Source organism: Oncorhynchus mykiss, chromosome 16, assembly GCF_013265735.2.
Source record: "Oncorhynchus mykiss isolate Arlee chromosome 16, USDA_OmykA_1.1, whole genome shotgun sequence".
Classification (NCBI taxonomy): Eukaryota; Metazoa; Chordata; class Actinopteri; order Salmoniformes; family Salmonidae; genus Oncorhynchus; species Oncorhynchus mykiss.
Window position 1 is genome coordinate 40,377,979 of NC_048580.1, and position 13,863 is coordinate 40,391,841.

The following is a 13,863-nucleotide window of genomic DNA, read 5'->3' on the forward strand; positions in this document are numbered from 1 at the left end:
AGCAACACAACATGGTAGCAACGCAACATGGTAGCAGCACAAAACATGGTACAAACATTATTGGGCACAGACAACAGCACGAAGGGCAAGAAGGTAGAGATAACAATACATCACGTAAAGCAGTCACAACTGTCAGTAAGTGTCCATGATTGAGCCTTTGAATGAAGAGATTGAGGTAAAACTATTGAGTTTGAGTGTTTGTTGCAGCTCGTTCCAGTGCCTAGCTGCAGTGAACTGAAAAGACAGGGATGTGTGTGCGTTAGGGACCTTTAACAGAATGTGACTGGCAGAACGGATGTTGTGTGTGGAGGATGAGAGCTGCAGTAGATATCTCAGATAGGGGGGAGTGAGGCCTAAGAGGGTTTTAGAAATAAACATCAACCAGTGGGTCTTCCAGAGATTACCAGTTTACAGAGGAGTATAGAGTGCAGTGATGTGTCCTATAAGGAGCATTGGTGACAAATCTGATGGCTGAATGGTAAAGAACATCTAGCTGCTCGAGTGCACCCTTACCTGCTGATCTATAAATGATGTCTCCGTAATCTAGCATGGGTAGGATGGTCATCTGAATCAGGGTTAGTTTGGCAGCTGTGATGAAAGAGGAGTGATTACGATAGAGGAAACCAAGTCTAGATTTAACTTTAGCCTGCAGCTTTGATATGGGCTGAGAGAAGGACAGTGTACCGTCTAGCCATACTCCCAAGTACTTGTATGAGGTGACTACCTCAAACTCTAAACCCTCAGAGGTAGTAATCACACCTGTGAGGAGGGGGGCATTCTTCTTACCAAACCACGTGACATTTGTTTTGGAGGTGTTCAGAACAAGGATAAGGAGAGAGAAAGCTTGTTGGACTCTAAAAACGCTTTGTTGTAGAGCATTTAACACAAAATCCAGGGAGGGGCCAGCTGAGTATAAGACTGTATCAGCCGCATATAAATGGATGAGAGAGCTTCCTACTGCCTGAGCTATGTTGTTGACATGCCAGAGGATTAGTAGTTCTTACAGTGGGCCTCAAGCCTGCTTATATAGACGGATACTGTAGCTTGGCTGCTGATCACAAGCAGGACGAACAGCTGGTGCCCTAGACTCAGTTGTCTGATGTAGAGCCACCATCCCACCACTAGATAGAGCCAGTGTTATGTACTATTCAATCGTCATAGTGACAGCAACATTACTGGGTCTTCTGTAGTTCACTTGGTAGAGCATGGCACTTGTAACGCCAGTATAGTGGGTTTGACCCCGGGACCACCCATACGTAAAAATGTATGCATGCATTATGTAAATCTGATTGACCTTTTAGATCACAATGACTATATGGACAGGAAGGACCTGATCCGAGATCAGCACTCCTACTCTGAGACGATGTACAGACCCAGATGAAGACATGCCTTGATGGTCAATAATGTGACCATTATGTTGACAGAAAGCAGATGGTCACTAGCCACTCTGTCTTTATAACCAGGGTATTGGAAGACACAGTAAAACTAAACGACCGGTACTAATACAGTAGGTACAGTACAGGCCTAAAACATTAACACATCTCTATTGTAAATCTCTACAGTTGATCTATTTCCATCATACTAACAACAACATCCACTCACACACACTCTCTCTCTCAAACACACACACACAGCTTGGTGATGTACCTTCGCAACAAGTCACATGTATTTACATTAGTTTTTATTTTTTACAATTGCTGACAAGTGTTTACCTATACTTAAGACTTTCAAAACACTAACAATTGACGGCATTAAAAACTGCATTACTTTTCCTGTTTCACTTCTACCTGCATACAATAGACAATATGACATCCCCTGTTTTTGAGAATTCACTTTCCTTTCACTGTACGCCACTCTACATTTTTTTTTGATTGAGTGTCGAATGAGTGCATTTTTAGGGCAACATACTATCTAAAAGTGAACGAGCCATCATTACTTTATAGAATGTACAGCAGAAAAAAATAGGAAGTGACAGAATTGCTGCAGTGAAAGCTTTATTAGCAAATTGCTGCCAGTGATCAACAAAAAATCCAACATACATGGCCTTTGGTTCAACAACACATCCAACATACATGACCTTTGGTTCAACAACACATCCAACATACATGACCTTTGGTTCAACAACACATCCAACATACATGACCTTTGGTTCAACAACACATCCAACATACATGACCTTTGGTTCAACAACACATCCAACATACATGACCTTTGGTTCCAAATGTGTAAAAATTTAACACAATTACAGTAAAAAGGGCACAGAAGGGAAAATCCCCCAAAATGCACAGTCCTGTTCTAACCTATACGATCTTCAGCATTTTGCCACATGTCCTATGTCGTCTCTCACTATGCACCTTGGAAGCCGGCATCCATTGCATCCAGGAAGAACATTTGGTCATGTGACCGATGATCATACACTTTCTACCTCCAGGCAGAAAAAAATCCTCAATGGGGTTGAGGAAATGTGAATAGGGGGGAGGAAAGGTGAGTAGGGGGGGAGGAAAGGTGAATAAGGGGGAGGAAAGGTGAGTAGGGGGGAGGAAAGGTGAATAGGGGGAGGAAAGGTGAGTAGGGGGGGAAAGGTGAGTAGGGGGGAGGAAAGGTGAGTAGGGGGGAGGAAAGGTGAGTAGGGGGGAAGGAAAGGTGAGTGGGGGGGGAGGTGAGTAGGGGTGAGGAAAGGTGAGTAAGGGGCGAGGAAAGGTGAGTAGGGGGAGGAAAGGTGAGAAAGGGGGAGGAAAGGTGAGTAGGGGGGAGGAAAGGTGAGTAGGGGGGAGGAAAGGTGAGTAGGGGGGAGGAAAGGTGAGTAGGGGGGAGGAAAGGTGAGTAGTGGAGGAGGAAAGGTGAGTAGGGGGGAGGAAAGGTGAGTAGGGGGGAAGGAAAGGTGAGTGGGGGGGAGGTGAGTAGGGGTGAGGAAAGGTGAGTAAGGGGCGAGGAAAGGTGAGTAGGGGGAGGAAAGGTGAGTAAGGGGGAGGAAAGGTGAGTAGGGGGGAGGAAAGGTGAGTAGGGGGGAGGAAAGGTGAGTAGGGGGGAGGAAAGGTGAGTAAGGGGGAGGAAAAGGGAAACCTTTCTTGGATGGGCTGCAAACCAGTTTGTGATTGCATGTGAATGGTGGAATTCTACATTGTCCCACCCAATCACAAATGTCCTCATGTTTCCTCCCAGCGGTGCCCTTTCTGCTTCTGGCACCAGTTGTTGGCGGAGGTCACCTAAAAACAAAAGAAGGCACTCAGTGTTGTAGGGACCAATCTGTAATTTCTGCAGGACCAAACCAGCACTCCAGATTGCAGCACACATTGTGAAAATGTTCTCCTCTCTGACCCGGCACATCAACAGTGGCCCTTTTCCCGATGACGTTTCTTCCACGCTGACGTGTTTTTGCCAGGTTAAACCCTGCCTCGTCTACATAAGTATTTTAATGTGGGGTCGGATTAGCCTCCAACTCCATGACTCTCTCAAAGAAATGAAACATTATGTGTAAATGCTTTTCAGTATGTCCTACTGTATGTATATTGGATAGACATCATACCTGGACATATTGGAGTTACTTGACCCCGCTCACTGTTCCTTTCAAAAAATGGTACTAAAATGGTACTACTACGATGGTAGTCAGGCTGATGCTTTCCACATTGTGAAATATCAGGTTGTCCTCTACAATTCTGGCCTGAATTTCTCTCAGTTTTATTGCATTGTCAGAGATGACCAATCCTACAATGGCTCTTGTTCTTCACTGAGGTGCTGTCCTCTTCCCCCAGAGGGAGGAAGATGTTGTGTCCTTTAGAGCAACAAAAATACTACATATGTATTTGCATTGGGACTGGTGGCCTACAGTTACTGTAGGACATAGCAACAGTAATGACAGAAGAAGCCCTTGTGAAATGCATTACTTACCTGTTGGTTTGTTGAAATTCCAGATAATGGAAACCACTGTTGACCATCTGAGATTAGGCTAGACTCTTTCACCAGCCTCTCTCAGTGATAGACCATGGTATTAGGCTAGACTCTTTCACCAGCCTCTCTCAGTGATAGACCATGGTATTAGGCTGGACTCTTTCACCAGACTCTCTCAGTGATAGACCATGGTATTAGGCTAGACTCTTTCACCAGCCTCTCTCAGTGATAGACCATGGTATTAGGCTGGACTCTTTCACCAGACTCTCTCAGTGATAGACCATGGTATTAGGCTGGACTCTTTCACCAGCCTCTCTCAGTGATAGACCATGGTATTAGGCTGGACTCTTTCACCAGACTCTCTCAGTGATAGACCATGGTATTAGGCTGGACTCTTTCACCAGACTCTCTCAGTGATAGACCATGGTATTAGGCTGGACTCTTTCACCAGACTCTCTCAGTGATAGACCATGGTTTATGATTGTGGCTCTTATTTCATCAGTGACAACAGCTCTTACTCTCCTTTGAACACCACCACACATTCTTACTCATCTCAGCTACCTCTCCTTCTCCCTTGTCCTGGTCCAGCTACTCCTCTGCCTGGTCCAACTATTCTTCTCCCTGGTCCAACTATTCCTCTCCCTGGTCCAACTATTCCTCTCCCTTGTCCAGACATATATTTTTTTTCTCTCTCTGTGTTGTTCTGTATCCACATTGAACAAAATCAATCCAAAGAGTCCCCCTTTTTTACTGTGTATGTCCATGTAATTGAAAGGACTTCAACACCTGGCTACGTCTCCGATTGAGATTGGAATCAGCTGTGGTTGGTCTATTTTACACAACTTACAGTAAATCAGCTATTTCTCAATGTTTCAATGATCTGTTCATTCAAAATTGTGACTCACCACCTGGATTCCGTCTTATGTATCAACATTTGAATTTCAGTTTTTTACATTGGATAAAAGTAGAGACTCCGAGCTACAGAATTGTATATCATACATTGCATTTGAGGAAACAATTGGAAATTCATTTTGCTTTGAAAGTTGATCATCTTGTAAACTCACTTTTGAGAAAACCGTCTTTCAATGTTTTGGTACTACTATTGGAGAGCCCTTCTTTGTCTACACACATTCAGCATTGTTCACACCCTCTCAAGCCTTAACCCTACCCATCTCTTTAATGGTTGATCTGTGCATTCTGTACTAACTTGCCAGCTACTTCCAGACATCTAAGAGAGAGAGAGAACAGCTCACTGAACATGACTCGCCCTAGCAGAGCTGGTTAAGCTGTTATGTTATCCAGAGTGTTGGTGACTGCAACTGTGCTGTCAGATTGTCAGTTCGTAAATTCAGAGCGTTTCGCATTCAGAGCACACACTGGACGCTCTGGCCAATAAATAGATTTGTTGTGAAAGCTCTGACCTAATAACGACAGTCAAGCACCCAAGCTAACTGGTTAACATTGGCTAGCTACTTCCAGACACATAATGAGAGAACACTCCACTCTGACCATTTTACTCCCCTAGCAGAGCTGGTTAGGCAGTTCTCATGTTATCCAGAGCTTTGATGACCGTAACTGTGCTGTTGGCAACAATTGAAATACGCTTTGTTGCCTGACACCGGACATATTCAATGGGTGTTGAGCATTCAAAAATGCATCAGTTATTCTGGCTCTGGCACACTAAGATTAGAGTTTTTTTGTTAAGAAATGTAGCTAGATAGCTAGCTAGGTAAACAATGTATACCAATGCATGATGTAACGTTAGTTAGCGAGCCAGACAGCTAATGTTAGCTAGCTAGCCAGTTAACGTTAGCTAGCCAGCCAGCTAACGTTAGCTAGTGTCATATATACACATATACATATACATAGCTCATATATCAAGCACATATATTAAGCCGCCTGACTCAAGTCATTGCACGCACCCCTGTCCAAACAGGAAGCACCCTACCCCCAGCCATAAACTGCCAGTTTCAGTTCCCCTTATCTCACGACTCCTGGACACACGCACACACTCCACCCCCCTCTACTGGTCGGGTGCCAAGAGCAGAGGACTCTGCTGTGCACCATTGGGGCTCCTGCTCTGGCTGGAGCAGGCCCGCCTCCAACTCTTCGGGACCAGTCAGAAGACCACCATGACAAGACTCCACCTACATTATTCCATGTATATAATCTGCTACAACCTTTGTCTAGGTCCCTTTTCCAGCTAACTCCTTCTGAGCTATATGAATCAGGTCCGTGCACGTTAAACTGCAGGACAAGATATCTTTTGACTCAATAAACTGCCTTTTTGTTACAGCTGAAATCCACTCTGTCCAGCGTCCATGATTTGGTCTCACTCTCCTAGCTAGCTAGTCTCACTCTAGCTAGCTAGTCAGCTAACGTTAGCTAGCTAGCTAGCTAACAATACACTAACTTCAAATGAAAATGTTTTGTCAGAATTAGAGTTGAGTCTTTTGTTAAGACATGTAGCTAGCTAGCTAAACAATGGACCATAATCACAACTCATGAAGTTACAACCTTGCATGAATCTGCAGGTAGCTAAACAACCAGGTTCTATGTCTATAACTAGTCATGTCTGAGATACGAAGATTAAGATCATACACATAATGTTAGCTAGTGACTCAGCCAGCTAATGTTAGCTAGCTAACAGTACACTTCAAATTAAACAAATTTCTGTCAAAATTAGAAACGTGTAATATCTGAAAATGTAGCTAGCTAGACTATCTTACATACATAATGGTTAGACACGTCTCCTGTCTGATGCCATGCATGGTTGCCCTTAGTTTGATTATGTAATCCAGACTGGTGTTTTCTTCTTAGCTATCATACTCAAATTCCCCTGACTTCAAAACTCAGTCCACCAGAAAGTGGAGAGCATACACATAATGTTAGCTAGTGAGCCAGCCAGCTAACATTAGCTAGCTAACTGTACACTTTAACTTGACATTAGGTTTATGAAGTTTTAATAATTAATACATTTAAAAAAAAGCTGCATTTGACATGATTACACGTATTATATGGCAGACCAATCCAAACTCATCTCGTGGCATGTCCAGTCCACTCATTTTCTCAGCCAATCATGGCTAGCGGGAAGGTTGCTCACTTTTTCTGTGGCTAAACAAACTAGGTTCGTAATTTAACAATTGTATTTGTATTTACAGATGGCATACAAGTTTGATATTAAGGCACATGAAAGTTTACATGTTCGAGAAGGCATTTGACTTGCGACCTAAACCTAGTTTCCTGAATCGGGTCACAAATGCTTATCAGCTGTTTCAATATAGCTTTTGAGCTGCTGTTGTTGCAGAAGTAAAGGCTTTATACTATATTTAAGGGTTTTGAACATTAGGTCTTCATTTCTGGCATGCTGTGTGCAAGCATTTTTAAATAAGACAAGAAAGATCCATAATTTTGGTATTGGGTAAGCTTGTATGTAAAGACAATGTAAGCATTTTAGAAACGTGTTAATTAACTGCATATTTGGTGAAAACAACATGAATTGTGTAAATGGTATGGTCCACAGACGGAAGTTGTGTTAATTGTGTTTAGAGTTTTGAAAATGTGACTACAGATTGGACAAAAATATGTTAGCGATTGTAAAAAAACTATAACCTTCTTTAGTTCTCGTGGTGTATAGGTCATGACAGGGTAAAGTCCATCCATCCTATAGATAGAGAACATTAACAGAGGGTGAAGGAGGTGAACAACTACAAGTACTTAACAAGAAACAAAAAAAAAGCAACTCAGCCAGCATTGCATGACCCGAAAACAGATAGAATACTAGTGTCAACAACATCAAGTGTACATGGAGGGAAAGATAAATGGATGACGGATGTCTAAAAGGAACCTGAAGAGGTAGAGGTAGCCTAGTGGTTGTTGAGTTCAGACTTCCTCTCTCTGACTATCTCTCTTTCTCTTGCTCTCTCCGCCTCTCTCTCTTTTTCTCTTTCTCTCTGTGTTGCGACCCGTCATTCAGGTTTTGAGCCCCACCTGTTTAGCCTAAAAAACATATATATGTATTTTTTTGTTGTTGCCTGTTTTGCATGTTATTTTGACATCAATACGCATCTCTTATCAGTTTGCAAACTTAAAAAAATAATAATAATTGAGTTAACAAAGCCATATATAAAAATAGTCTCTTTTTTGCTTTCTTGATTAAGGCAGCTCCAAAATGCAGGTGTTTCAGCCTAGCTCAGTGCTTTCTGTGGTGGTGGGGCAGCCAGCGGAAAATATAGAGTGTAAGGGTTGGTAATGTTTTCTAGTTTCTGATTGGCTCAGTGTTCTGTCACTCATGGGGACACTACTACACAATCTACGGGTAGAGCTTGAAAATTCAAGCCCCTTTGGTGCTGCCATAGAGTTATATTAGAAGTGCCCACCCAAGAAGGCTCAAGGTCATTGGTCACAGATATGAAGTCATATCACGTTATATCTTCCGTAGCTTTGATTGAACTGATCTCAACATCATACTTTCAAAATCTTAGTCATCATCATTAATTAAGTCGACAATCTTCTGGCAAATCCTTCTCAATACTTTTCATATGAAGATAAATTATTGATCAAACATTCCGGTGCTCATTGACCATTGGACATAAACATTACCCAATAAGTTGGAAATCGCAAATTCAACAATGAGTGGTTTGGAAGGAATCAGTGGCTAACTGCAAGCGTTGCAAAGAAACCACTAGCCTGCTAATCAGTGGAGTCAGTGTGTGGTCTAAGTCTGGGTTTATGGGTCTCTTTTCCAAGCTTGAAGGATAAACATTCAACAAGATAGGCCGGATAATGTTGTGTCAATCAATCAATCAATGAAATGTATTTAAAAAGCCCTTTTTCCATCAGCCGATGTCACAAAGTGCTATACAGGAACCCAGCCTAAAACCCCAAACAGCAAGCAATGCAGATGTAGAAGCTAGGAAAAACTCCCTAGAAAGGCAGGAACCTAGGAAGAAACCTAGAGAGGAACCAGACTCTGAGGGGTGGCAAGTCCTCTTCTGGCTGTGCCGGGTTGTAGATGGTGTAACATGTCAGCACCTCACAAGTAAACGTTAGTTGGCTTTTTATAGCCGAGCATTCAGAGTTAGAGACAGCAGGTGCAATAGAGAGAGAGTCGAAAACAGCAGGTCCAGGACAAGATAGCACGTCCAGTGAAGAGGTCTGGGTTCCATAGCTGCAGGCAGAACAATACACTGGCAGTGACTTCTGCCGTGTTCAAACAACTGGAAACTCTGACCTGGGAAATCTCAGACTTCAGTGAGTTCAAAACAACTGGGAACTCTGAAAAAAATTAGCTTAGACTGGGAAAATACATTTTGAATGGTCATCCAACTCAGAATTCCAAGTCGAGAACTCCAGTCTCTTTCTAGATCTCCGACCTGAAGATCCCTGACGTCATGATTCAACTTTGTGACCGACTTTGATGACAAACTTTGATGACAAAATTTGCCCACGAAGCACAACAAGGTGAGTCCAAAAATGTATTGTATGCTGCTGCATAAATTATGTAATATGCCAGAGAGATATGTATACTGTAGCTAAGAAAGTAAAACTAAGTGTATGTTGTGTAGTAAGGTATTAGTAGCCCATGTGCCTCACCAATAATTTGGTCCCTTTCCCCCTCCAAACTTAGCCCACTGTTCTAACTTGGTGGTGCACATGTAGCCTATAGCCTGTTTTAGAAAAATGTAATCATTGAATATTGTAAGAGCTTTTATTGTCTGCTTATATGCCACCTTTATTTATCCAACAGTTCTGACTTGGTGTACAGGGAGAATTTACTTTATTTTAAGTTAAAGTTATTTTACCAGATAAGTTGACTGAGAACACGTTCTCATTTACAGCAACAACCTAGGGAATAGTTACAGGGGAGAGGGGGGGGGGGGTTCCTTGGTGTCCACATCACCAATAAACTAGAATGGTCCAAACACACCAAGATAGTCGTGAAGAGGGCACGACAAAGCCTATTCCCCTCAAGAAAATAAACAGATTTGGCATGGGTCCTCAGATCCTCAAAAGGTTCTACAGCTGTAACATCGAGAGCTGGTTGTAATCACTGCCTGATACGGCAACTGCTTGTTGCTGTAAGGCACTACAGAGGGTAGTGCGTACGGCTGCCTGCCATCCAGGACCTCTACACCAGGCCAGTGACAGAGGAAGGCCCTAAAAATGGTCAAAGACCCCAGCCACCCCAGTCATAGACTGTTCTCTCTATTACCGGAGCAAGCGGTACCAGAGCGCCAAGTCTAGGACCAAAAGGCTTCTCAACAGCTTTTACCCCCAAGCCATAAGACTCCTGAACAGGTAATAAAATGGCTAACTGGACTATTTGCATTGTGTTCCGCATTTCACCTGTTGCATTTGGCGCAAGTGACAAATAAACTTTTGATTTGATTTGAACCGCCATTTGTTTAAGCTTGTCAGTCATGTCAGCTATGTTTTTTTAAAAGGCAGACAATGAGGCTGAATAAACTGTTTCGCTGTCAGACAAGGCTTTGCTGATAGACATGTATAGCAGTGGTAAGGATTCACTCCATGGTGCTAAAAAGACATTTCTGCTGTTGAGACAGCTTTATGTAGGCCCTAACAGTTTGTGGGCACCGTTTGTCACCGTTTGTCACCGTTAAAGAGATATATATATCTATATATATATATATATATAGAAAGAGAGAGCAAGAGGGGAAAAAGAGAGATATATACGCATGTACATCTTCGTGGGGCAAACTCTCCAAAAATGTTTTAGATGCATGCCAGAAAAGCCATTACACATCACAACACTAAACAATGCATTCATTGGACTATATTTCTCTTTCTATACCCCTCTCTCTGTCTCTCTCTCCTTTCCCCTTCACTCTCTCATCGCTCTTTCTCTCTCTCTCTCTCTCTCTCTCTCTCTCTCTCTCTCTCTCTCTCTCTCTCTCTCTCTCTCTCTCTCTCTCTCATCTCTCTCTCTCTCTCTCTCTCTCTCTCTCTCTCTCTCTCTTTCTTTCTGTGAGGGCTGAGGGTGAGATAACAAGACTGGGGAAGAGGAAGTCTCTCAGGGATGTGAGTGAGTGGGCCAGTGGTAGTAAATGGAACCTGTACGGTGGCGACATGGAGCCTACATGCAGAGGAGGAACACAGAGACAAAAAGATAAGAGCTAGTAGTGGTCGTAACCACTTACTATACCATCTATACGGTAGAAAGGTCCCTGTGTGGCTCAATTGGTAGAGCATGGCACTTGTGATATCAGCGTTGTGGGTTCAAATCCCACGGGAGACCAGTCTGAAAATGTATCCTCTCGCTACTATAAGTTGCGTAATTGTATGCAATACGGGATTTGCTGATCTAATTAGGGTAACCTAGATGTACTCAGAGATATTATTTCACCTTTATTTAACCAGGTAGGCAAGTTGAGAACAAGTTCTCATTTACAATTGCGACCTGGCCAAGATAAAGCAAAGCAGTTCAGCACATACAACAACACAGAGTTACACATGGAGTAAAACAAACATACAGTCAATAATACATTAGAAAAATAATTATATATACAATGTGAGCAAATGAGGTGAGATAAGGGAGGTAAAGGCAAAAAGCAAATACAATATAGCAAGTAAAACACTGGAATGGTAGATTTGCAGTGGAAGAAAGTGCAAAGTAAAGATAGAAATAATGGGGTGCAAAGGTGCAAAATAAATAAATACAGTAGGGGAAGAGGTAGTTGTTTGGCCTAAATTATAGATGGGCTATGTACTGGTGCAGTAATCTGTGAGCTGCTCTGACAGCTGGTGCTTAAATCTAGTGAGGGAGATAAGTGTTTCCAGTTCCAGAGATTTTTGTAGTTCGTTCCAGTCATTGGCAGCAGAGAACTGGAAGGAATAATTGTTTTTGTGGGTGACCAGAGAGATATACCTACTGGAGCGCGTGCTACAGGTAGGTGGAATGAGAAGCACATTAAAGAAAATGTGAACTATGGTACTATTACAGTATCTTACATTACACAGTCTACTCTGAACACTTTACCTGACCACGAACACAGCGTCAGGTTCAGATACAGAACATACTGACCAGATAAATCATGCTATTGAAAATCAAGCTTCTCAAAAATCCAACATGATCACAATCCTAGCTCCTTGATCACCGATTGATCAAATCTAATCAAATTGTATTGGTCACATACACATATTTAGCAGATGTTATTGCTAGTGTAGTGAAATGCTTGTGTTCCTAGCTCCGACAGCGCAGTAATATCTAACAATTCACAACAATACACACAAATCTAAAAGTAAAAGAATGGAATTAAGAAAAATATAAATATTAGGACGAGCATTGTCGGAGTGGCATTGACTAAAATACAGTAGAATAGAATACAGTATATACATATGAGATGAGTAAAGCAGTATGTCAACATTATTAAAGTGACTAGTGTTCCATTATTCAAGTGACCAGTGATTCCATGTCTATGTATATAGGGCAGCAGCCTCTAAGGTGCAGGGTTGAGTAACCCGGTCGTTGCCGGCTAGTGATGGCTATTTATTTGCGCGTTTCATGTTGACAGTCCCTCTATCTTTTATCAGACCAATAAAAGTGTATGAGTAATGTCACATTTTCCATTCTTCCTCTAATCTAGTGCCAATCCATCTGGTGCATCCATTTATCTGACCTCTCCTATTTTTCCTCCCCCCTCTCAGCGTTGGGCCAGTAACCGAAAGGTTGCTGGATCGAATCCCCGAGCTGACAAAGTAAATATCTGTTGTTCTGCCCCTGAGCAAGGCAGTTAACCCATTGTTCCCCGGGCGCCGTAGAGGTAGATGTCAGTTAAGGCATCCCTTGTGTTAAATGTGGAAGACACATTTCAGTTGTACAACTGACTAGGTATCCCCCTTTCCTTCTCCTTGTTCTCCTCTTTGTACTCCTCCTCCTACTCTCTCATCTTTCTCCTCCCCCTCCTCCCTCTCTTTTTTACATTCTTCTCATGGCGTCAGGCAGTTCTCTCAGTATGCCCATTGCTGTCAATAACGGCCACGAGATGGGCACACACTGTATGCCAGCTTCCAGAATAGTTCCATCCTTAGCACCCCCATTGCTTGAGTACCCACATTGTGTAACAGGTGCCAGCCCGTTAAAGACATGTAACCATTGTCACCAGACCCAGCAGTATTAGACACTTCTCTTTATTTTGTATTTATTTTTTACATTTGGGAGGAAGATCAGCTTTAATATTGCAGATGTATTGTAGCTTCCATCAATGTAATGTCTGAATCATTACCAATCCCCCATATTTATTTTTGTCAATATACTGTATATATTACATACACAACCATTCAAAGTTTCGGGTCACTACGAAATGTAGTTTGTTTCTGGCCATTTTGAGACTTTAATCGAACCCACAAATGCTGATGCTCCAGATGCTCAACTAGTCTAAAGAAGGCCAGTTTTATTGCTTCTTTAATCAGAAAAAAACGTTTCCAGCTGTGCTAACATAATTTCAAAAGGATCAATTAGCCTTTTAAAATGATCAACTTGGATTAGCTAACACAACTTGTCATTGGAACACAGGAGTGATGGTTGATGATAATGGGCCTCTGTACGCCTATGTAGATATTCCATTAAAAAAAAATTCATTTTCCAGCTACAACAGTCATTTACAACATGAACAATACCTACACTGTATTTCTGATCAATTTGAAGTTATTTTAATGGACAAAAAAAATATGCTTGTCTTTCAAAAACACGGACATTTCTAAGTGATACCAAACTTTTGAACGGTAGTGTATACATATACATATCTTTGAAATTTTCCTTTAATATTTTCCACAATCCATTTTTACAATAGTTACGTTTTGTTTGTTTTTAGTCTTGTCCTTCCACTACCCTCAACCTCTCCCATCTATTTCTGATGTCCTGTTCTATTTACCATGTATTTTTAACTGTGCTACTTCACAAAAGTTCAGAACAGACACAGTGTATTTTACATTTGTTATCTTGTTGTTATTAGT